Genomic DNA, 22,244 nt, shown 5'->3' with positions numbered 1-22,244 from the left:
TTGGTATTTTACTCCTTTCTCTCCACACTATCTTACACCTTGTTGGTGCTGAATAAATTAGAATGACAGGAAAGAGGAAATGACAAAAGTCTTCTATGTACCAACACATTTTCCACTTAGAAGCATTGAATGGAATCAAGCCACACTGACTGGCTGTCTTTGATGTCCTCAATAAGTACTGTTTCGGTGCTCCGCTCCGGCCGGCCGGGTTTTCGGCCCGGGTGCCCATGCCTCTGCAGAGCCGGTGGATGTGGAACGAGCGGGAACCAGAGACAGCTTTAGGAATTGGGGTTCCAGCAAGTGCTTGCACCCATGTATGGAGACTGTGAACTAACTTTGGCTACATGCTGTTCCAGGAAGGGAAATGATTCATTTTCAAACTTAAATCTTCGCGGACTTAATTACTATAATACAGAAATTGTAAACCGCGCGGCCACTACCGCGGCTGTACGACTTTTTATCTCTTCATTCTCATCAGTGGAAAACTTATTACCAAATATTTCCCTGTTAATAGAGCTGTATTCTTGGGGGATAAATTCCAACAAAAATAGTGATTCTGTTTTGAAACTCTAACAACAATAGTGAGTTGTGTGTTGAAATCTGGAATGTAATCAAGGTAAAGAGAAAAGAAAGTGAAATTATCACTCACGTACGGGGTGGGTTGTGGGGTGAGGGGTGGGATGTATACTGTTTTTTGTTTGTTTGTTTGTTTTTGTTTGTTTGTTTTGTTTTTGCTTTTGTTTCTGTTTTTACTGGTGGTGGAATATGGGCACTGGTGAAGGGATGGGTGTTTGAGCATTGTGTAACTGAGATATAAGCCTGAGAACTTTGTAACTTTCCACTTGGTGATTCAATAAAATAAATTAAAAAAATAAATAAATAAGTACTGTTTCACTGATGGAAAAGTATCATAATTCACCTTGACTCTCCATGAATGTAAGTGCAACATAATATAAAGGATAATACCAACCTTCTTCTAGAAAAATAAAAGTGGTGACAATAAAAGAAATCCAAAACCTAATAATGACAACTAATAATGTTTTTACTTTCAACTTAACAAGTAATCAGGGAGTTCCTTTAAGGCTCACCACTGTTATGAAAGCACAGACTAGAGACTGCAGAGATAATAAGCTTACAGGGGAGCTTGTCTTGTTTCTGACCTATATTCTCTCTCCTAGCTCACCTAGGAGTGAAAAGCAGGAATAATCCCTGAGCAGCACCAGGGCTGGCCTGAGACAGAGAGAGACACAGAGAGGGTCAGAGAGAGGAAGAGAGAAGGAAAGGAAGGATGGAAGGAAGGAAGGAAGGAAGGAAGGAAGGAAGGAAGGAAGGAAGGAAGGAAGGAAGGAAGGAAGGAAGGAAGGAAGGAAGGAAGGGAGAGAGGGAGGGAGGGAGGGAGGGAGGGGAAGGAAGGAAGGAAGGAAGGAAGGAAGGAAGGAAGGAAGGAAGGAAGGAAGGAAGGAAGGAAGGAAGGAAGGAAGGAAGGAAGGAAGGAAGGAAGGAAGGGGAACAGAGGGAGGGGAAGGAAGGAAGGAAGGAAGGAAGGAAGGAAGGAAGGAAGGAAGGAAGGAAGGAAGGAAGGAAGGAAGGAAGGAAGGGAGGGAGGGAGGGAGGGAGGGAGGGAGGGGAAGGGAGGGAGGGAGGGAGGGAGGAAGGAAGGAAGGAAGGAAGGAAGGAAGGAAGGAAGGAAGGAAGGAAGGAAGGAAGGAAGGGAGGGAGGGAGGGAGGGAGGGAGGGGAAGGGAGGGAGGGAGGGGAAGGAAGGAAGGAAGGAAGGAAGGAAGGAAGGAAGGAAGGAAGGAAGGAAGGAAGGAAGGAAGGAAGGAAGGAAGGAAGGAAGGAAGGAGGGAGGGGAAGGGAGAGGAGGAAGGAAGGGAGAGGAGGAAGGAAGGGAGGGAGGGGAAGGAAGAAAGGAAGGAAGGGAGGGAGGGGAAGGGAGGGAAGGAAGGAAGGGAGGGAAAGGGAGCAAGGAAGGAAGGAAGGAAGGAAGGAAGGAAGGAAGGAAGGAAGGAAGGAAGGAAGGAAGGGAGGGAGGGAGGGAGGGAGGGAGGGAGGAAGGAAGGAAGGAAGGAAGGAAGGAAGGAAGGAAGGAAGGAAGGAAGGAAGGAAGGAAGGGAGGGAGGGAGGGGAAGGGAAGAAGGAAGGAAGGGAGGGGAAGGGAGGAAAGGAAGGAAGGGAGGAAGGAAGGAAGGAAGGAAGGAAGGAAGGAAGGAAGGAAGGAAGGAAGGAAGGAAGGAAGGAAGGGAGGGAGGGAGGGAGGGAGGGAGGGAGGGAGGAAGGAAGGAAGGGAGGGAGGGAGGGAGGGAGGGAGGGAGGGAGGGAGGGAGGAAGGAAGGAAGGAAGGAAAGAAGGAAGGGAGGGAGGGAGGGAGGGAGGGAGGGAGGGGAAGGGAGGAAAGGAAGGAAGGGAGGGGAAGGGAAGAAGGAAGGAAGGAAGGAAGGAAGGAAGGAAGGAAGGAAGGAAGGAAGGAAGGAAGGAAGGAAGGAAGGGAGGGAGGGAGGGAGGGAGGGAGGGAGGGGAAGGGAGGGAAGGAAGGAAGGGAGGGGAAGGGAAGAAGGAAGGAAGGAAGGAAGGAAGGAAGGAAGGAAGGAAGGAAGGAAGGAAGGAAGGAAGGAAGGAAGGGAGGGAGGGAGGGAGGGAGAGAGGGAGGGGAAGGGAGGGAAGGAAGGAAGGGAGGGAAAGGGAGCAAGGAAGGAAGGAAGGAAGGAAGGAAGGAAGGGAGGGAGGGAGGGAGGGAGGGAGGGAGGGAGGGAGGGAGGAAGGAAGGAAGGAAGGAAGGAAGGAAGGAAGGAAGGAAGGAAGGAAGGAAGGAAGGAAGGAAGGAAGGAAGGAAGGGAGGGAGGGAGGGGATGGGAGGAAAGGAAGGAAGGGACGGGAAGGGAAGAAGGAAGGAAGGAAGGAAGGAAGGAAGGAAGGAAGGAAGGAAGGAAGGAAGGAAGGAAGGAAGGAAGGAAGGAAGGAAGGAAGGAAGGGGAAGGGAAGGGAGGGGAAGTGAGGGAAGGAAAGAAGGGAGGGGAAGGGAGTGAAGGAAGGAAGGGAGGGGAAGGGAGGGAAGAAAGGAAGGGAGGGGAAGGGAGGAAGGAAGGAAGGAAGGAAGGAAGGAAGGAAGGAAGGACCCTATAGAAAATAGAAAATGTTGTTTCACAGTCCTAAGGAGAGAGGAATAATCACGTATGTCTTTTTAATGATGAAAGAATTAAGAAAGAAAATTTATGAATCAGAGGGAAGCAAAAGAAAACTCTGGGAAGAAAAGTTAGAATCATGATAATTTGTCCATTTCATTTTCTCTGAAAAAGAAAGAATTATTCCAAAAGCAATTATATTACCATAACTTTATGATATTTCAGGCAACAAATTAGATACACATGGGATAACCATGAGGAAACCTGTGCAATTGTGCTTCTTAGGACACTTGTGATGAAAAGATGAATAGGATTTCAATGGACAACTATTAAGGGTGAGAGTAATATTTGATTCGGTCTCTTTGATTCACCCACTGTGGATGACAGGGGAGATAGTGCTGGAGGTAAATTCCAGAGTTTACCTATGCAAAGCATCACTTTAGCATTGAGGTGCAGAATGACAGTCTCTTTGTCCTGGGGTTTATTTTAATAAGTTTTTCCTATGTTTTCCACTTCTTGCTTCTTCCGACATTCATTAGCTGACCATATTGGTGCCTATGGTGAATTATTCTATGAGATTTATGGTCCCTCTAGCCAGTTCCTCTGTGAATTTGATGGAGATGAGTAGGTCTATGTGGAAGTGGATAAGAAAGGAACTATCAGGTGGAAACCTGGATTTAGTGAATTTGGAGGTTTTGACCCTCAGGGTGGTCTGGCAAGTAAAGGTACGGCAAAGCATAACATAAATATAAAGTGAATGCAGTGTTCGCTGTTTTCCAATGAGGAGGAAAATAGCTCGTTCACAATCAGGAAAATGGTGGACCACTTCTCCAGGACTCAATAAGATCCTCACCACAGAACTATCTGAGTCATATAAATCCTCTTTCCGGGGCTAGAGCGATAGCACAGAGGGTAGGGCATTTGCCTTGCACGTGGCCAACCCGGGTTCAAGTCCCAGCATCCCATATCGTCACCTGAGCACCACCAGGAGTAATTTCTGAGTCCAAAGCCAGGAGTAAACCCTATGCATTGCCTGCATTGCCGTGTGTACAAATGCATTGCAATGCATGTGCATTGCCCCAAAAAGCAAAAAAAAAAAAAAAATCCAAGGTCCCTTATGAGATGCACCCTAGAAATGAAGGTAGAAATTTGTTTTGTAAGAATATTTGTAAGAGTTTTATCCAGGAATGTAGCTCAAAAAGCTGGAGTACATTCCTGGCATACACAAGACCCCGTGTTCTATCACAAGCACTGTGTGACTTCCTCATTACCACTGGGTAGAGCTCTAGTAGACCCCAAATAGTAGATCTTGGTAGGATTCTTCCAAAATATCAGAGTTTAGAGTTGAATATAGTACATACACAGAGGAGAAAGGAAAAAGGGAGGAGGGGTTTGGACAGAAATGTGGTTTAATAGTAAGGAGATGTTATTGACTCAAATGTGGACAGATGAGAATTAAGAAATGGCTCAAAAGTGACAATGGAACGCCATAGGATCCATCAATCTCATACTTATCTTTTGCAAGTTCACTGCCCATTTACAAGAACAGAAGAAAGGATAATGCTAGATAACCTATCACTATTTTCTTATCCAGATAGTCATTTTCCTTCTTTCTTCATATGTTCCTCCTCTCTCCTCATCTCCTCTGAAACATAAGGTGCTGTATCTCCTGGAGAAGTGCAAACACCTCATAATATTTACCCAAGATGCTGAAATGTCTTCATTTTCAATTATCACAGATGACAGAGATCCTTGGGAGAGTCTACCCAGTAGACTCCATTGCAGCTAATACAGTATTTCCTAGGAAGCAATAACTCATCATTTTAATTGTTTTAATAGAATTTTTTCCTGTCTTTAACCTCAAGAATGAATAGGATTATTTTCCTTTATACTATAGTGCAACTTAATTTCTCTTAATTTCTCTTGCTTGTTCAGTAACAGAGGAACAATTTAATATAGACAATTATCTTTATTATAGTTAAGATTAATTTTTCTCTTCCTTGTGTTCTCTGCACCTGGTTACTGCCATGTACCCCTCTTAATTCAGGTATAAGTAAAAGTAATATGTGTATTTTCTTTTTGGTTTATTTATAGAGCAGCAGAATTTTTTTTTAAAAGAGCTAAGAAATAAGCTGACACTTTAACTTTCTGAAGTTATGACATGTCCAGGGACATATCTTACATGTAGAGTACTTACCTTGAATATAAATTCTATCCCTGGAATAACAAATAATTGATTTAATTAAAGCATAACAGAAATGAGTTGGGATAATTTTTAATCTAAAAAAAAAGTCAAAATGCTGATTTTAAAGGCAATTTTATTCTTCAAACTTTAAATTCATGAAGAATGATAGCAGTGATAGAAAAGATAACAATTCTCTAGTCAAGAGGGCAAAATGGAAATTTCTTGTGAAAGTATCTTACTGAGACAATAATACCCTTTTCTGAGAATCCAAAATATATTTCTTATTTAGGTTAATAACAGTAGTAAGAAATGGAATAGAAATCACGGGCATATTTAGGGTGTTTAAAATGCAGGTGGAGTTTGTCTGTCTCCCAGATGAAGCCCTAATAGACCCATCGAGACTCTCTTGTGCTGTTAAGTCATATTTTAATATAGAATAAATAACCTGCTGTGTATTTCTCGACAGGTAAGCTTAAGGAAAACTCACGGAACCTCTAAGAATCCCTGTGTCCCCTAGGGTTAATCAAAGCACTGAGCTTCTCTAGCCCCTATTTTTTCCCCTTCTGAGTGAGAGAACCTTAGGAGAAGAAATTGAATTCAGAGAATGTATTATAAATTAGGGGTTTGGATCCTCCTCTATATTCACTGTCAAGTGGAAACTTGGAGAGGAAATGCATCAGTAGCATTCTGTAGTTTTCCTGGTCTCTCCAGGACCTGACTCACAAGAGGAGTATGTAATTTTAAACGGAGTTATTTTCTTCTATGAAATTGTTTTTGTAGGGAACTGGCCCTGACTTCCGCTGCCAGCGCCTGCCCAACTACCTACCCCATTGGTCTTCTCAACAGGTCTGTGGACCTGGAGATTAGCATCTGGACAGGCTGGGGGTGTGGCCGCCCCAGTAAGGGGCGTGGCCTCCTCGAATTGGGCGTGGCCTTCTGTGCGACCATAGTTATTCTTCCCATTCCCAGCACATCCCATCCTTTATCACCTAATTCTGTGGAAAACATCCTAGTCGGCTCAATCAAAATATGACAATAATCCACTAGCCTACTCCAATTCCACCAAAAGACCCGTGTACACAAGAAGCTTTACAAAGCCAAATATAAAAGAACACCTCCAATGCTTCACTAGATTCCTATCATAAGTCACAGAATAATGTCTGAAAGGAAGGACATATTCTAGAAGGAAAGAAGGGTGACCACCATCGACCGAGCTAATTCAGAATCCTTTCCTGATATAAGAGGGAACTGTGCTAGTGAACTTGAAGGTTTTACCTCTATACAACTACAAAATTATGGAGAAACAGTGCAAATCTCCACTACGAGGAGAGGACAACGGAAAGAGTCCCGAATCCTCAACAAGGGTCACACACAAATACGATCTCTCCGATAAAGAATTCCAAGATGAAATACTGAGGATGTTCAAGGAACTCAAAGAATCAATGGAGCAGACATCCAGAAAATTAAAGGAAGAAATGAAAGAAACAGTGGAACAGATAGCTGAGAAAATACTGGAAGAAATGAGAGCAGAAACAAGAATGCTACAAAAGAAATGTCACAAATAAAAGTTTCAGTAGATGAAATAAAAATCTCAGTAAGTGCCCTCAACAGTAGAATGGCTACAGCTGAAGACAGAATCAGTGAGCTTGAAGATGAGTAGCAGAAATCGTATGGGCAACAACAAACATTGGGAAAAGACCTCAAAATAGCTCTAAGACAAATCAGAGAACTAGAGGATAATTCCAAGAGGAACAACATTAGCATGATCAGAGCAAAAGAAGGACAGGGAGGCACCCCTAATGGAAAAGCCACAGATAAAGAAATCATTGCTGAAAAGTTCCCAGAGTTAGAGAATGCAGGCATCCAAATCCAAGGAGCTATAAGGGTGCCAGCTAAGAGAAACCAAAATAAAAACACTCCAAGGCATATCATAGTCAAAATGATGGATGCTGTGGATAGAGACACAATACTGCTGTAAGCAGCAAGGTCAAAGAAGGAAATCACATACAAAGGAACACCTCTTAGATTTTACAGCATACCTATCAGAGGAAACCCTCCAAGCCTGAAGACAATGGTAGGATATAGTGAAAAAGCTCAGTGAAATGAACACCTTACCAAGAATACTTTATCCATCTAAACTCTCACTCAAACTCAATGGAACAATACACCATTTTATAGATAAACAACAGCTCAGGAAGTTCATAGACTCAAAACCAAATTTAAAAGAAGGACTAAAAGGATTTCTGTAAGACAAGAAAGAAAATACTCATAAGCACAACAAACCCTTTCAGAGAGATGGCACAAAAATCCCATGACAATAATCTCTCTCAGTGTCAATGGTCTAAATGCACCAATCAAGAGACACAGAGTAGCAAAATGGAACCAGAAACTGAAACCAACATTCTGCTGCCGACAAAAAACACATCTAAATAATCACAACAACTCAGACTCAAAGTTAAAGGGTGGAAAACAATTCTGCAAGCAAACATCTCCCTCAAAAAACCTGGGGTGTCCATACTAGTATCTGACAATATAGATTTCAGGTTGAAAAAGATTAGAAGGGACAGTGAAGATCATTGTCTGTTTATCAAGGGATATGTAAAACAGGAAGCAATGACACTCTGAAATCTATGTGCACCTAATGAGGTTCCAGCTAAATACTTAAAACAGCTGCTAACAGATTTTAAGGAGGACATTACTAGCATTAGATTTTATGAAGAATGAAGACATGAGCTACCAGAACCTATGGGATGCAGCTAAAGCCTTGTTAGGAGGAAAATTTACAGCTTTGCAAGCATTCCTCAGGAAGGAAGAAAGGGCCTACATAGATAACTTGACTTCACATCTCAAGATCTTAGAAAAAATATCAACAAAAGTAACCCAAGCCCAGCCGAAGGAAAGAAATAATAAAACATAGAGCAGAAATTAATGACATGGAAACCTAAAAAACAATCTGAAAGGTCAATGAAACAAAGAGCTGGTTCTTTGAGGAAATAAACAAGATTAACAAACCACTAGCAAGACTCACAAAGAAAGAAAGAGAGCCCTAATAAACCGAATCAGAAATGAAAAAGGAGACATCACAACAGAAACTAATGAAATTCAAAAGATCATCAGAGACTACTTTGAGAGTCTATATGCCACGAAACAAGAGAACCTAGAAGAAATGGATAAATTCCTGGATTCCTATCATCTCCCAAAACTGAACCAAGAAGACTTGGAATACCTGAATTGACCCATTAATATCATGGAAATTGAAACTGTAATCAAAAGTCTCCCCGAAAACAAAAAGCCAGGCCCAGAGGGATTCACTAGAAAATTCTTCCAAACATTTAAGGAGGACCTGTTGCCAGTTCTCCTCAAACTTTCCCAGGAAATTCAAGAAACAGGAACTCTCCCAAACAGTTTCTATGAGGCACATATCTCCCTAATACCAAAAGCAAACAAAGACACCACTAACAAGAAAAATTACAGGTCAATATTTCTGATGAACATGTATTTGAAGATCCTCAACAAAAAATTAGCAAATAGAATCCAACAACGCATCAAAAAGGTTATACACCTCGACCAAATGGGATTCATCCCAGGGACTTCAAAATAAGGATGGTTTAACATTCTGAAATCAATCAACATAATCCTATCAACAAAAGTAAATCAAATCATATCAACAAAAGTAAAGATAAAAACCATATGATCATATCAATAGATGCAGAGAAAGCATTTGACAAGATCCAACACCCGTTTATGATGAAAACTCACCAAAATGGGTTTAAAAGGAACTTTCCTCAAGACAGTAAAAGCCATCTACGACAAACCTATGGAAAGCATTATCCTCAATAGGGAAAAACTGAGAGCCTTCCCTCTAAGATCAGGGACAAGACAAGGATGCCCACTCTCACCACTGCTCTTCAATATAGTACTGGAAGTACTACATTGAGTACTTGAGTGCAATAGCAGTTAGGCATGAAAAAGACATTAAGGGCATCCAGATAGGAAAGGAAGAAATCAAGCTCTCACTATTCGCAGATGATATGATACTACATCTAGAGAATCCTAAAACCTCTACCAAGAAACTCCTAGAAACAATAGACTTGTACAGTAAAGTTGCAAGCTATAAAATCAATACCCAAAAATCCATGGCTTTCCAATACTCAAATAATGAGACAGAAGAAATTGACATGAAAAAAAATCCCGTTCACAATCGTGCCCCAGAAAATCAAGTACCTTGGAATCCGCCTAACTAAGGAGGTAAAGGGCCTCTACAAAGAAAACTACAAAACTACTCCACCTTGTGGCTGGAGCGATAGCACAGCGGGTAGGGCATTTGCCTTGGATGCGGCCAACCCGGGTTCGATTCCAAGCATCCCATATGTCCCCTGAGCACCACCAGGAGTGATTCCTGAGGGAAGAGCCAGGAGTAACCAACCCCTGTGCATTGCCAGTGTGACACAAAAAAATAAAAATAAAAATAAAAAAAAGCTACTTCACGAAATAAAAGAGGACATGAGGAAATAGAAACATATCCCTGTTAATGGATAGGAAGAATTAACATTGTCAAAATAGCAATACTCCTCAAAGCACTATACAGATTCAATGTGATCCCTATAGGATATCCACAAAATTCTTTGAAGAAATGGATCAAGCACTCATGAAATTCATGTGGAACAACAAACACCCACAAAATAACTAAAGCAATTCTTGGGAAAAAGATGATGGGTGGCATCAGCCTCCCCAACTTCAAACACGATTATAAAGCAGTAACAATTAAAACTGCATGGTACTGGAACAAAGGCAGAGTGGCAGACCAATAGAACAGGGTGGAATATCCCTACACACAACCCCAAATGTATGAACATCTAATATTTGAGACAGGAGCAAGAAATGTGAAATGAAGTAAAGAAAGCCTCTTTAACAAATGGTGCTGGCATAACTGGACAATCACATGCAAAAAATGAGCTTAGACCACAACCTAACACCATGCACAAAAGTCAGATCAAAATGGATTAGACCTCAAAATCAAACTGGAATCCATAAGGTACATTGAAGACAAGGTTGGCAAATCCCTCCACGATATAGAGACTAAGGGCAACTTCAAAGATGACATGCCACTGACCAACCAAATAGAAACAGAGATAAACAAATGTGACTATATTAAACTAAGAAGCTTCTGCACCTCAAAAGATACAGTGACCAAAATACAAAGACAACCTATAGAATGAGACAGAATATGCACCCAATACCCATATGATAAGGGGTTGTTATCAACGATATACAAAGCACTGGTAGGAATGCGCAAGAAGAAAAAAATCCAACACCATCAAAAAATGGGGCAATGAAATGAATAGAAACTTTCTCAAGGAAGAAATAGAATGGCAAAAAGGCACAAGAAAAAATGCTCTTCATCACTAAACATCAGGGAGATACAGATCAAAACAACTATGATATACCACCTCACAACACAGAGACTGGCACACATCCAAAAGAACAAAAGCAACCGATATTGGCGTGGGTGTGGGGAGAAAGCGACTCTCCTACACTGCTGGTGGGAATGCCAATTGGTTCAGCCCCTTTGGAAAACAATATAGACGCTTCTCAAAAAATTAGAAATTGAGCTCCCATTTGACCCAGCAATACCACTCCTGGGAATATATCCCGGAGAGGCAAAATAGTATAGTCGAAATGACGTCTGCACTCGAATGTTCATTGCAGCACTGTTCACAACAGCCAGAATCTGGAAAAAAAACCAAGTGCCCAAGAACAGATGACTGGTTAAAGAAAGTTTGGTATATCTACACAATGGAATACTATGCAGCTGTTGGAAAAGATGAAGTCATGACCTTTGATACAAGTGATAACATGGAAAGTATGCTAACTGAAATGAGTCAAAAAGAGAGACAGACATAGAAAGATTACACTCACCTGTGGAATATAAAGTAACATAATGGGAGACTAGCACCCAAGAATAATAGGGATAAATACCAGGAGGTTGCCTCCATGGCTTGGAAGCTGGTCTCACATGCTGGAGAAAAAGGCAGCTCAGATAGAGAAGGGAACACCAGGTAAAGTGTGGTTTGAGGACCCACTGAGGATGGGAGATGCTCGCTGAAAGTAGACTATAGATCAAATACAATGGCCACTCAATACCTCTACTGCAAACCACAACACCCAAAAGGAGAGAGAACAAAAGGGAATGCTCTGCCACAGAAGTGGGGTGGGGTGGTGGGGATAGGATGAGGGGGTGGGACGTATACTGGGATATTGGTAGTGGAGAACGGGCACTGGTGGAGGGATGGGTACTCGAGGATTGTATAACTGAAACACAAGCAAGAAAATTTTGTAAGTCTGTAACTGTACCCTCATGGTGATTCACTAATTAAAAAAAATCTACAAGCATAGAAAGTCTTGATCACAGAGATCAATGAAATCACTCACCTCTGTCATTCATAAACCTGCTTCCTGTGACAAAGTGCTTTCTGTTCAATTCACAGAAGAGGTGTTTTGTTTTGGGGGGCGGGGCTTGGGTGGCAGGCACACCACAAATGCTAAGGGGCTACTTCTGGTTCTGCATACAGGGTCACTCTGGGTGGGCTGGGGAGGGGAAGCCGTGATCATTTCCTAGTCATCCCATGCAAATGCCCTCCAGTCCCTAAAATCTGAATTTCAGTTTACCTTGAATGCTTCATTTGATCTTGCCCATGCCTTGGGTGGGATACACAATGCCTCCATTATCTATGAGCTCCTCACAGATTGCCCTTTGACCATTATTTTTTTTCATTTTTGGGTAACACACCGGTGATGCTCAGGGTTTACTCCTGTCTACTCACTCAGGAATTACTCTGGGTGGTGTTTGGGGGACCCTATGGCAAACACTGGGTTCCAACTCTTTGATCTCTTAATAACAAACACTCTTTGTTCTTTCTTTTTTTTTGGGGGGGGGGTCACAACCGGCAATACTCAGGGGTTACTCCTGGCTTTGCACTCAGGAATTACTACTGGCGGTGCTCGGGGAACCAAATGGGATGCTGGGAATCGAACCCGGGTCGGCCACATGCAAGGCAAACTCCCTACCTGCTGTGCTATCTTTCCAGCCCCCCTAGTTCATTCTTTATGTTACAATTCTCAAGTTCAAATTAACTGGTTTTTGCCTCATTTGCAAATCCTTCACTGATTCAGTAGATAAGGCATTAACTTGTTTGAAAAAAAAAAAGAAATTGTTTTAGTACAGTGTCTCATTATTTCTATCTTGCAACTACTGCTTCCAGATATTGCAACTTTAACAGTATAACAAAACAAAAATAAAATATATTAGTTTGTCTCTGTATGTGCCATAGAGCAGTAAGCTTGAAATGTAATTAAATTAAAATATATAATATATGGTACATCAGTGTTTGATGCAAAGAAACCTAAATTAAATTCTGGAACTTGACTTTCTATAGAGAGGGTACTTTAAACTTTTTAACTAAGCAAATTATTGAAGTATTTGAAACCAAATAAAGATATATCTGAGTCATATTTTTCTTATTACTAATGTGAATGTAGTAATACTTTTCTTGTGGTGTTATTATTAGAAATTATATAATCTTGGTATATAAGCAATGCCTTGTACAGGACATAAAATACTAAAAATATATCTAGTTACATACAGAGTTATTTAAAGAATGAATTTTAATATACAGAAGGATTTTTTTGTTTTGAGGCCTTCTGTTGAAGGCCTCAAAACAAAACTGTTGTTTAGAAGATTCAAATATAAAACTACTGCTGGTGAATAAAGACACCCTATCTAATAGAAGAAACTAGTTACATACAGTACATCAGATTAAGGGCTAATATCAAACATCTATAAAGCACACACAAAAATCAGCAACAGAAAAGATCCCTTTCATAAATGGGGTTAGAAGATGATCATTTTTGCTGTGAGTTTCCAAGGAAAAAAAAAAACCAATGCCCAAACAGGGACGAACACGTTCGTGTCGAAGAAGAATTGCCTCCACAGAGTGGAAGACGGGACAAAGTCACAAAGTCACAAAGTTCCAGTTGCCCTCATCTTCAACATCTAGTCCTCCACTTTCTAGTCCTCACCATCTAGTCCTCTCTTACCCCTTAGAGCATAGTTCTATAGAAATCATGAAGGGTGGGGATACACAAAGGTGAGGCTGAACATTATCATAACCAAGAGATGTAAAGCCACTCTTTTAGGAGATTAACTCAAGGACAAAATTTCATCTGAGGGTTATTGCATGCACTCCAGATTATTAGGAGATCCGCTCAATAGCAGATTCCATCCAGCTTGTATTGCTTTCTTCTTTCCTCAGCTAGTAATCCATTTAAACAATCATAGTAAATTTACTTCTTATAATATCTCCAGTCATTTTGTATGCACACAGTAAGAGATCTATTAAGCTTTAAGGTTGGCTCTTCCTGGGGACATCTTGCTATATATTCAAGACCATAGTCCTTAAGCCAGGTTAGTCTTTCCTAACCCCAGCAGGGTCTTCATTCACTTACTACTTTTTGTGTCATGACAGAGTTTGTCCATGACCAAGCTCTTAACTTATAGTTAAGTATTACTGTGCTTGGCCTGGTCCATTTTGATGCCAAGGTAGCTCACAGCTTGCCCTGTGTCCATCCAGTCACTCATTGGAACTCTGCTTTGGAGTACTAGGGACTAAGTAAGGGCAAATAGATGCCCAGGAGTAAATATTATTTTGGAGTCAATTAACTCCCATGTTACAAAACACAGTATAAAATTTCTCCCTGTGTCTATACAAAAAGGATACTGTTAAATAAGGCATGCAAAGGATATAAGGAAAGAGAAAAGCAATGTAAGATTATTAATGCTTAATGGAATTGGGTGTGCCTTAATTGCACTGTTGTGGAACTGGTTCAATAAACCTTAAACTTCCTGCTGGAGGAGCTAGGACAACTCAGTGTTATCCAATGTCTTCCAAAGAAGACATACAGATGACCAATAGGCAATTGCAAAAGTGTTCATCATCATTCATAATTAAGGAAATGTAGATCAAAACATCATTGATATATCATCTCAAAAGCATACTGTGAGGATGGCACGTATCAAAAAAATTGGAAATAGTATTAGTGGAGATGTGATCGTAAAGACCAACCATAATCCACTGTTGGTCTGATTCAACCTCTATAGAAAGCAATATGTAGCTATCTCCAAAATATCGGAATAGAACTTCCATACCACTCAGTGACACCACTTCTTATAATTTGTCCCCAAAACAAAAATATTAATTCAAAAGGATATATACACACACTCATTATTTTAGTACTTAGAATAATACCAAAGATATGGGAACAACCTAATACCGAATTACAGAAGAATGGATCAAAAAGTTGTGGTATATATACAAAATAGAATACTAGGCACTGCTCAGAAGAATATAAACATGCAATTTGTCATATCCTAACTGGAACTGGAGGATATCACGCTGACTCAAGTCAATTAGAAAGAAAGGGATAGAGCATTGGAGTCCTCAGGGAATCCAAGGTACCATCTCATGATCTCAGCCGACAGAGCTGGAGATTCAATGCAAGGGCCACGATGTGGTACCACTAAGGACATGTGGCCCCAGAGATTTCAAGACACATCAGTGGTGCTTAAGGGCCTCTACAGCCACACCCAGTGATGCTTAGCAGAACATAAGAACCTAGGTTCAGACCTGAGTTGACTACAAGTCATGTGCCATAATTCTTGTGTTATCTCAACATCCCCATACCTTGTTTTATGTTCCACCTGTCTGGAGGACATAAGTAGTTTTCTCTAGAATGATTTGCTTATATTTCTCTAATTACTTGTATCACTTGTAGTCCCGTTGATCTTTGATTTGCTCGAGCGGGCACCAGTAACGTCTCCATTTGTCCCTGTCTCAAGCTAGTGCAGCCAGTGATATCTGCTCGCTCCAGGAACAAGAAGAACCTCAAATCATTAATTCAGAGATTTGATGAAGAAATCTGACCATCTAATTGGTGGGCAGCCACGAGGTCTTCTGACGTCTCATGGAATCCAGTCGGTAATAGCTCTAGTCCAGCGGTCGTCTCTGAATTGCATTACATGACCGGCCCATTTGATTTTTGATGACTTGGCAAATGAGACAGCATCCCTGATTTTTGACCGTCAACAGAGGTCAGAACTCTGGATTCCTTCTCTCACTTGAGTGAGATATGATATTCCCAGCATAGCTCTTTCGATTCCTCTTTGTGATACCCTAATAGCATTCTCATCCTGTTTGCGTAAGGCCCAGGTCTCTGAGGCATAATCCCTAATTACTAATGAGAATAAATAACCAACTCTGCAAACATTTATTTTCCACCGGCAATTTCTGTATTTGAGCTGCCTTCTTAGATATTTCCTTTTTTCTATAAAGTTTTGCTTAATTATTTGTTTTAAAAATACTTAAAAAATGTATTTAATTGGGCCTATTTTCAATGCATGCTTTGCAGATACTTGCATGTACTTCATGGTTTCTTGTAAACCCATTCTGTATGTGTGTGAGTATATGAATGTTTTCTTTAAAAGAAAAAAGACCTAAAGTAGAAATTAAATATTTCTTAGAAACAACAAAAAAGAGGGGGTTGATAAAGAATGAAGGCAAAGCATTCTCATTTGATTCACTGTCACTGTCATCCCATTGCTCATCGATTTGTTCAAGCGGGCACCAGTAACATCTCTCATTGAGAGACTTATTGTTACTGTTTTTGGCATATCCAGTACGCACGGGTAGCTTGCCAGGCTCTGCCGCGTGGGCTCGAAACTCTCGGTAGCTTGCCGGGCTCTCTGAGAGGGGCAGAGGAATCGAACTCGGGTCGGTCGCGTGAAAGGCAAAAGCCCAACCGCTGTGCTATTGCTCCAGCAAAACTGAAATTCTCAAACTCGGGGGAGTGTGGAAGCCTGGGAGTAAAGGAAAGAATCAAGGAAGTTGGGGGGATAGGTGTGGAAGGAAAGTGGATTAGAAGTAATATCAGGACAGGAATTGAGGTTCTAGGATGTTTTAGTGGTGGTGAAGGTGCTTCATTTCATTCCTAAAAACCATGAAAGTTAACACCATTGTAACCTACATTAAAGGGTTAATAGATAAAACTTTTTATTTCAAAGTAGTTATATCCTTAGTTCCAACAAAGCTCCAATTGTTGTTGACATAGTTTAGAGCTCCTCCTTGGATAAGTTCTTAAAAGGGATCCAGAATAGAAAACGTTTTTCCAAAATGTGGGCTCTTGAAGCCTAGTGGTTGTTGGGAACTTCCAATTATGAAATAATTATGTCTTGGTGATATAATGTACATCATGGTGATTATAATTAATAAACTTGTATATTTTAAAGCAGAGAGTCTCTTGCCCCTGAGCCTGGCTGTCTTCCCCAGGGGCCCCTCAGTTTCCCTCCCTGCCCCAAAGCAGAGCTCCTGAGGCTGAAGACCTCCGAAGCCTAGCCACAACCATGCTCAAGGCCCCTCTCCACACGTTCGGATGAGCCTCATGCATGAAGGAACCGGCAGAGGAACCCAAGTGTGTGGGACGTGGGGCTGAGACATCCAAGCTTGCTCGGATCGGGACTGGGCCTCTTCCACCAGGATTCCCCATTTACCAGTAGATAGGCAGTCACACCCAGGGACTGCCCCAGGCACCATGTAATCACACCAATGGCCAACATCCAGAGACTCTAAAACCAAGCTCTCAGAAGCATGACCTCTTATACCCTAGTTCTCCCTCTGGGAGAACCTGGCAAGCTACCGAGAATTTCCTGCCCACATTGGAGAGCCTCGCAAACTCTTCATGACGTATTAATATGCCAAAACCAGTAACAATGCTAGGTCTCATTACCATGACCCTGAAAGAGCATCCAATGCAGCACCATTGGAAAAAACGAGGAAAGAGAGACTTCTAAAATCTCAGGGCTAGGATGAATGGAAACATTACAGAGACCGCTCGAGAAATTTGACGATGAACAGGATGATGATGATGATGATGATGATGATGATGATGATGATGATGATGATGATTTTAAAGCAACTATAAGAGCATGTCTGAAAGGTTCTCACTATAAGAAAAATATTTTGATTATAAGTATATGGACAGTAGACATTTTATAATTATTTCACAATATATAGATATCAAGTGTTATAAAACAAAACTAATATTATGTCATATCAACTTAAAATCTAAAATTAGCATAACTTAGAAATCTCATGATATATACTATTCATAATTGTGTTCAATTATGGTAAAGCTCTATAGCAAGATAAATGGTTTCATGTGCTTCTCTTGAACAGCTTATAGACACAGAACGAAAAGAAAAAGCCGTTGGCTTCATAGCTACAGCACAGACAGGCTCCCGGGTCAGTGCAGGATGAAACTTCACAGCCAGGCTCTCCAAACAGTAATTATAGGAAGTGACCTAATGATGGTCTCAGAGTCAGCGGATTCAAATCTCAGAGACAGAAACTTGCAGGCAACTGGGAATTATGGGCAGTTACAGGCAGGTATTACAGAAGAGGAGAAAGAGGTATCCATCAAAGCTCTTCAGGAGACCTGCAGGAGTCAGTGCAGGAGCCCTGTAGAAGAGACAGTGATGAGCATATGCACCCTGAGGAAGGGAACCTCTTTCCTCCCCTTAGAGAAATTAGACTGTGAAAGCAGAGGGACATGTCACATGGTCTTCGCCTCCCATGACATCTGAGTTAAGATCAAGCCATCTAAAAAGCAAATGGCAACTAACAGATCAGCTCTGATATGTGGGAAGCAGAGAAGTTATCTTGCTGAAAGATATGAAGACTTCAATTTTTTTATAAATCTAATTAAAATTCAACTTTTCCACCTCTAGTAGCCACTTTCACCTTTTTTTTTGTTTTTTGGTGGGACATACCCAGCAGTTTTCAAAACTTACTTCTAGTTCGCTGTGTAGGGATCACACCCAGCTCAGTTCAGGGATTATTTGGGGTCCTAAAGTGTAACACGGGGTCCTAAAGTGTAACACGGGATAGTAGCATGCAAGGTAACACAAGCACTCTACCCTCTATATTATCTCTCCACCCCAATATTCACTCATTTGTAACTATACAAAGGAAGTAGCCACCAACATGTGCAACATTATAAGCAAAATTCTGACATCTAACACCCAAGCTGTATCTCTGACTGAAGTTTCATAGAAAGATCCGGCCAATGTATGTCCTCTTCTGAGGGAACAAACTCAGCAGTTTCCACAGAAACTCAGTATAATTCTCTACAAACTGTTGGTTTTGTAAGAGGAAATATGTCAAAAGTTGAGATCACTGCATCTGGATATGTTCACCTCACAGCCTTTCCTCCTTTACTTGTTCCTTCCCACACCCCACATTGAATGAGAGCAAAAAAAAAGAGTGCCTGTTGGCAAAAGCCGATGAGGTTTTACGAAAGGAAATTAGAGAGAGAAAGGTTTCATTACTCCAATAGACAGTTTCTTATTTACCCCAAACAGAAGTGAAATTTGGAACACAACTGGATTTTTATTCTTCCCTAGCCTCTGCTTCAAGAATTTAACTACCAGAAACTAAACCCCCTGCCCCACCCCCATCCAAGGAATAAAACTGCCACTAGAAGTCAATGTTCCAAACTTATTCTTTCCTTTTCTTTGTTTTGTTAAGTTACCATTAGTTACAAAGTTTTTTATAGTAGAGTTTCAGGCATGTCATGTTCCCACACCAATTCACACACCAGAGTCAACTTCCCTCCACCAATGTCCCAAGGTTCCCTCCCTCCCAGCAACCTGTCATCTTGACAGGCACAGTTTCAAGTTTGGTTGTTGTATGGAAATCTCCTGATGACAGTATCATTGACTGAGTAGCTTACATATATACATACAACACACTTCTTTTAGTTTTTGGGTCACACCCGGCAATGCACAGGGGTTACTCCTGGCTATGCACTCAGGAATTACCCTGACGGTGCTTGGGGGACCATATAGGATGCTGGGATTCGAACCAGGGTCGGCCGCATGCAAGGCAAATGCCCTACCCGAGGTACTATCACTCCAGCCCCACAACACACTTCTAATTGAGGGGAGGTAACAGAGTCTGAGCCTTACTAAAAAAAAAAGTTTTTAGAAAGAAGCCACTGAGACTATGGAGAATGGGAAAGTCCTAGAACATATTCTACATGTTACATCACAAACTTTAACTATTCAAATCAGACTCCAAAGACATCAGGAAGTTTTTTCTGACTCGTTTCCCCAGCAGCACGACCTCCTTCCTTTCAGGGTCAGGGGAAAAAGGGCCAATCTGGAGGAAGAATCTCCATGAATAGATTGATGCATAGCTTTTTTTCCTCATTTTCCTAGATTAACTTACCTTTCTTGTTCTTGTAATGAATGAAGAGGCCCAGTCCAAGGAAAATCAACACCAAAACAAATCCCCAGTGCCACTCAGCATCTTGCTCCGGAGAGATTCACACTGTGCTCCTAGGGAGCAAAATTTGAGAGTCAGCATTTGCTACACACTTCATGAGGTCCTTCGTTGAGGATCTAGAGTCTAAGTTGAGTATGAAACAGGAGGTGTCAGAAGGACCTTGTTTTTCATTTTCACCACTCCCTACAAGATGGAAAGGTCCACTAATACATTCTTAGACATAGTGAGCTGATGAGAGAAGAGGGAAGTAGACAATGAATTCTAGCTCCCTGATGTATCTTTGCCCTAAGGCCCCAGTTATGAACTCTAACAGTCAATGTTTCAGAGCTATCAGAGCTGGGTTCTGGGACCACAGTACGTGGAGTAATCTCCCTAATAACTGGAAAGAAAATGGCATCATAATTATTCTGATGCTCTTGTAATCAAATTTCCTGTGATTTCCATTCAACTCACTAATGATGTCTGAAATAAAAATCAACACATGCTCCCACCACCACCAGAGAAAAGGTCCAGCCTTGTGACTGATCTCAGAGACACACTGGCAGCTGACTTATTCCAGGATGGCCAATCGCCCCGTGCAGATCTCTAGAGCCTTAAGGGCATGGGGGCAGAGAGTGTCCCCACCTTGCCAAAGCCCAGCACTCCACACATCCACATCCAGCTCCCACTACAACCAGAGAAACAGCCCAGCTTCAAAACCGATCTCGAGAGATGCCAGGAGACACTGGCAGTTCCAAAGCTCCTGAAGCATGCTTCTGCTTAACATGTGACATGTCCAAACTTCAGAGCCCAGTAGGAGCACAAAAATTACATGGGGAAAATACATAAAAGCCCATTGATCTCAGTGAGTGAAACCAATTACACAGAAAGCTCAACTAGTATTTGTGAAATAGTTTGCAAATTATAAATAAGCGCTGACATAAAGTTTTATACAACAAAGAAATAAAGAATAAAATTAACTAGGCTAGGAAAAGCTCTGCCTAATGACTTGAGAGACCCATGGTGACAGGAAACTAACTGCCCCATATGCCACTCCACAGTGATGGGGGTCTCAAGGCTGGAATATCCACTTGGCAGGTGTAGACATCTCCATGCAAGGGGGTCATTCCCAGCATCGTTACGATCTGGAAGCTCCAGTCCCCATTCCTAATAAGTGGGGTAGATACAACTCCTGCTGTCTCCTCCTGCTCATACCGGAACCACCAATCATTGATTTGGCCTGGATAGAAATCTGTCACCAAACAGACCAGCAGGTTGTGGTGGTTTAAAGCCTCTATCTTGGTTGGGAAGATGGTCATTGTAGGTTTCTCCAAGAAAAGCAACAGACATAAAACACATACTGAGATAGAGACCAGGCAGCAAATCATCCCAAGGGGCTGAGTCCTTCCTTGGTACCAAAGTGAAAAGACCCCTAGGATCCAGATCTTTGATAAGGATCCAAGCTCAGTCAATTTGTTAGCTTGAATAAACACGTCAGTTAGTTTACAGTGCCAAGAGAGTTACTCTGTTGGTATTAATAACAAAAAAAAATTAAGCACTTTATAAAGGTCTCTGTCATCCCATTGCTCATCGATTTTTTTGAGTGGGCACCAGTAACATCTCTCATTGAGAGACTTATTGTTACTGTTTTTGGCATATCCAATACACCACGGGTAGCTTGCCAGGCTCTGCCGTGTGGGCGAGATACTCTCGGTAGCTTGCCGGGCTCTCCAAGAGGGGCAGAGGAATCAAACACGGGTAGGCGGCATGAAAGGCAAATGCCCTACTGCTGTGCTACCACTCCAGCACCGCCTTATAAAGGTATACTTCATAATTATATAGGTCATATGATAATATTTTATGATAAACATAAACTTCTTTTCCCTTACATCAGGACCAGTTCTAGTAACTAGTGTGAACTAGGATATAACACAATGCTCTGCAGGTCCCAGTGCTCCTCCAAGTAGAGAAGACAATAGCAATTTGTCCTACTGCTGTGAGATGACGTTGAACACTCTCATTATCCCAGCAATAGTGACAAAAATCGAGAAATAAGAATAGGTACATAGTGGTTAGCATTGTATGGAGAATTATAAAGCTAAATCCCTCAAATTACATAATATTTTAATGCAAAGACAAGCCAGTTTTTAAATTTCAATAGACATTTCTCTTTTTTTAATATAGGAATATTACTATTTATTCAGTCACTGATTAAGTTGAGTGAAGCAGGAATGAACTACAAATTACTTCTTAAAGATTTTTTAAATTGAAGATTCATGAGCTTGACCATTACAAAGAGGTTCATAATCGGGTTTCAGTCATACAATGATCCAGCATCCATCCTTTCACCAGTGCACAGTTCCCACAACCAATGTCCCCTCTTTCCCTCCCAACACCACCAAAAGCACAGGCCCACACCTCCAGCTTCCCTCTATGTCACTTTTCTTCTTTCTCTCCTTTTCCTTTTTGTATTATGGTTTTCTAGTCAGGTAATAAGAGGTCATCGTGTTAGTTTAGGGCATTCAATATATTTATTGGGACAGTATGGCTGGAGTATCTTTTT

The 22,244-nt window shown here is 41.4% G+C and overlaps 1 protein-coding gene across 1 annotated transcript in view; it reads right to left on the bottom strand.

The window, feature by feature from the left end:
• Positions 1 to 17,671, bottom strand: part of LOC101538932 (rano class II histocompatibility antigen, A beta chain-like) — a 34,029-nt gene extending 16,358 nt beyond the window's left edge. The window contains exon 1 of the mRNA XM_055125569.1: positions 17,641 to 17,671. The gene's annotated coding sequence lies outside the window, so the exon portion shown is untranslated. The remainder of the gene's footprint in view (positions 1 to 17,640) is intronic.
• Between the last annotated feature and the right edge of the window lie 4,573 nt (positions 17,672 to 22,244).

Source organism: Sorex araneus, chromosome 2, assembly GCF_027595985.1.
Source record: "Sorex araneus isolate mSorAra2 chromosome 2, mSorAra2.pri, whole genome shotgun sequence".
Classification (NCBI taxonomy): domain Eukaryota; kingdom Metazoa; phylum Chordata; class Mammalia; order Eulipotyphla; family Soricidae; genus Sorex; species Sorex araneus.
This window is presented reverse-complemented; position numbering and strand designations above follow the sequence as displayed.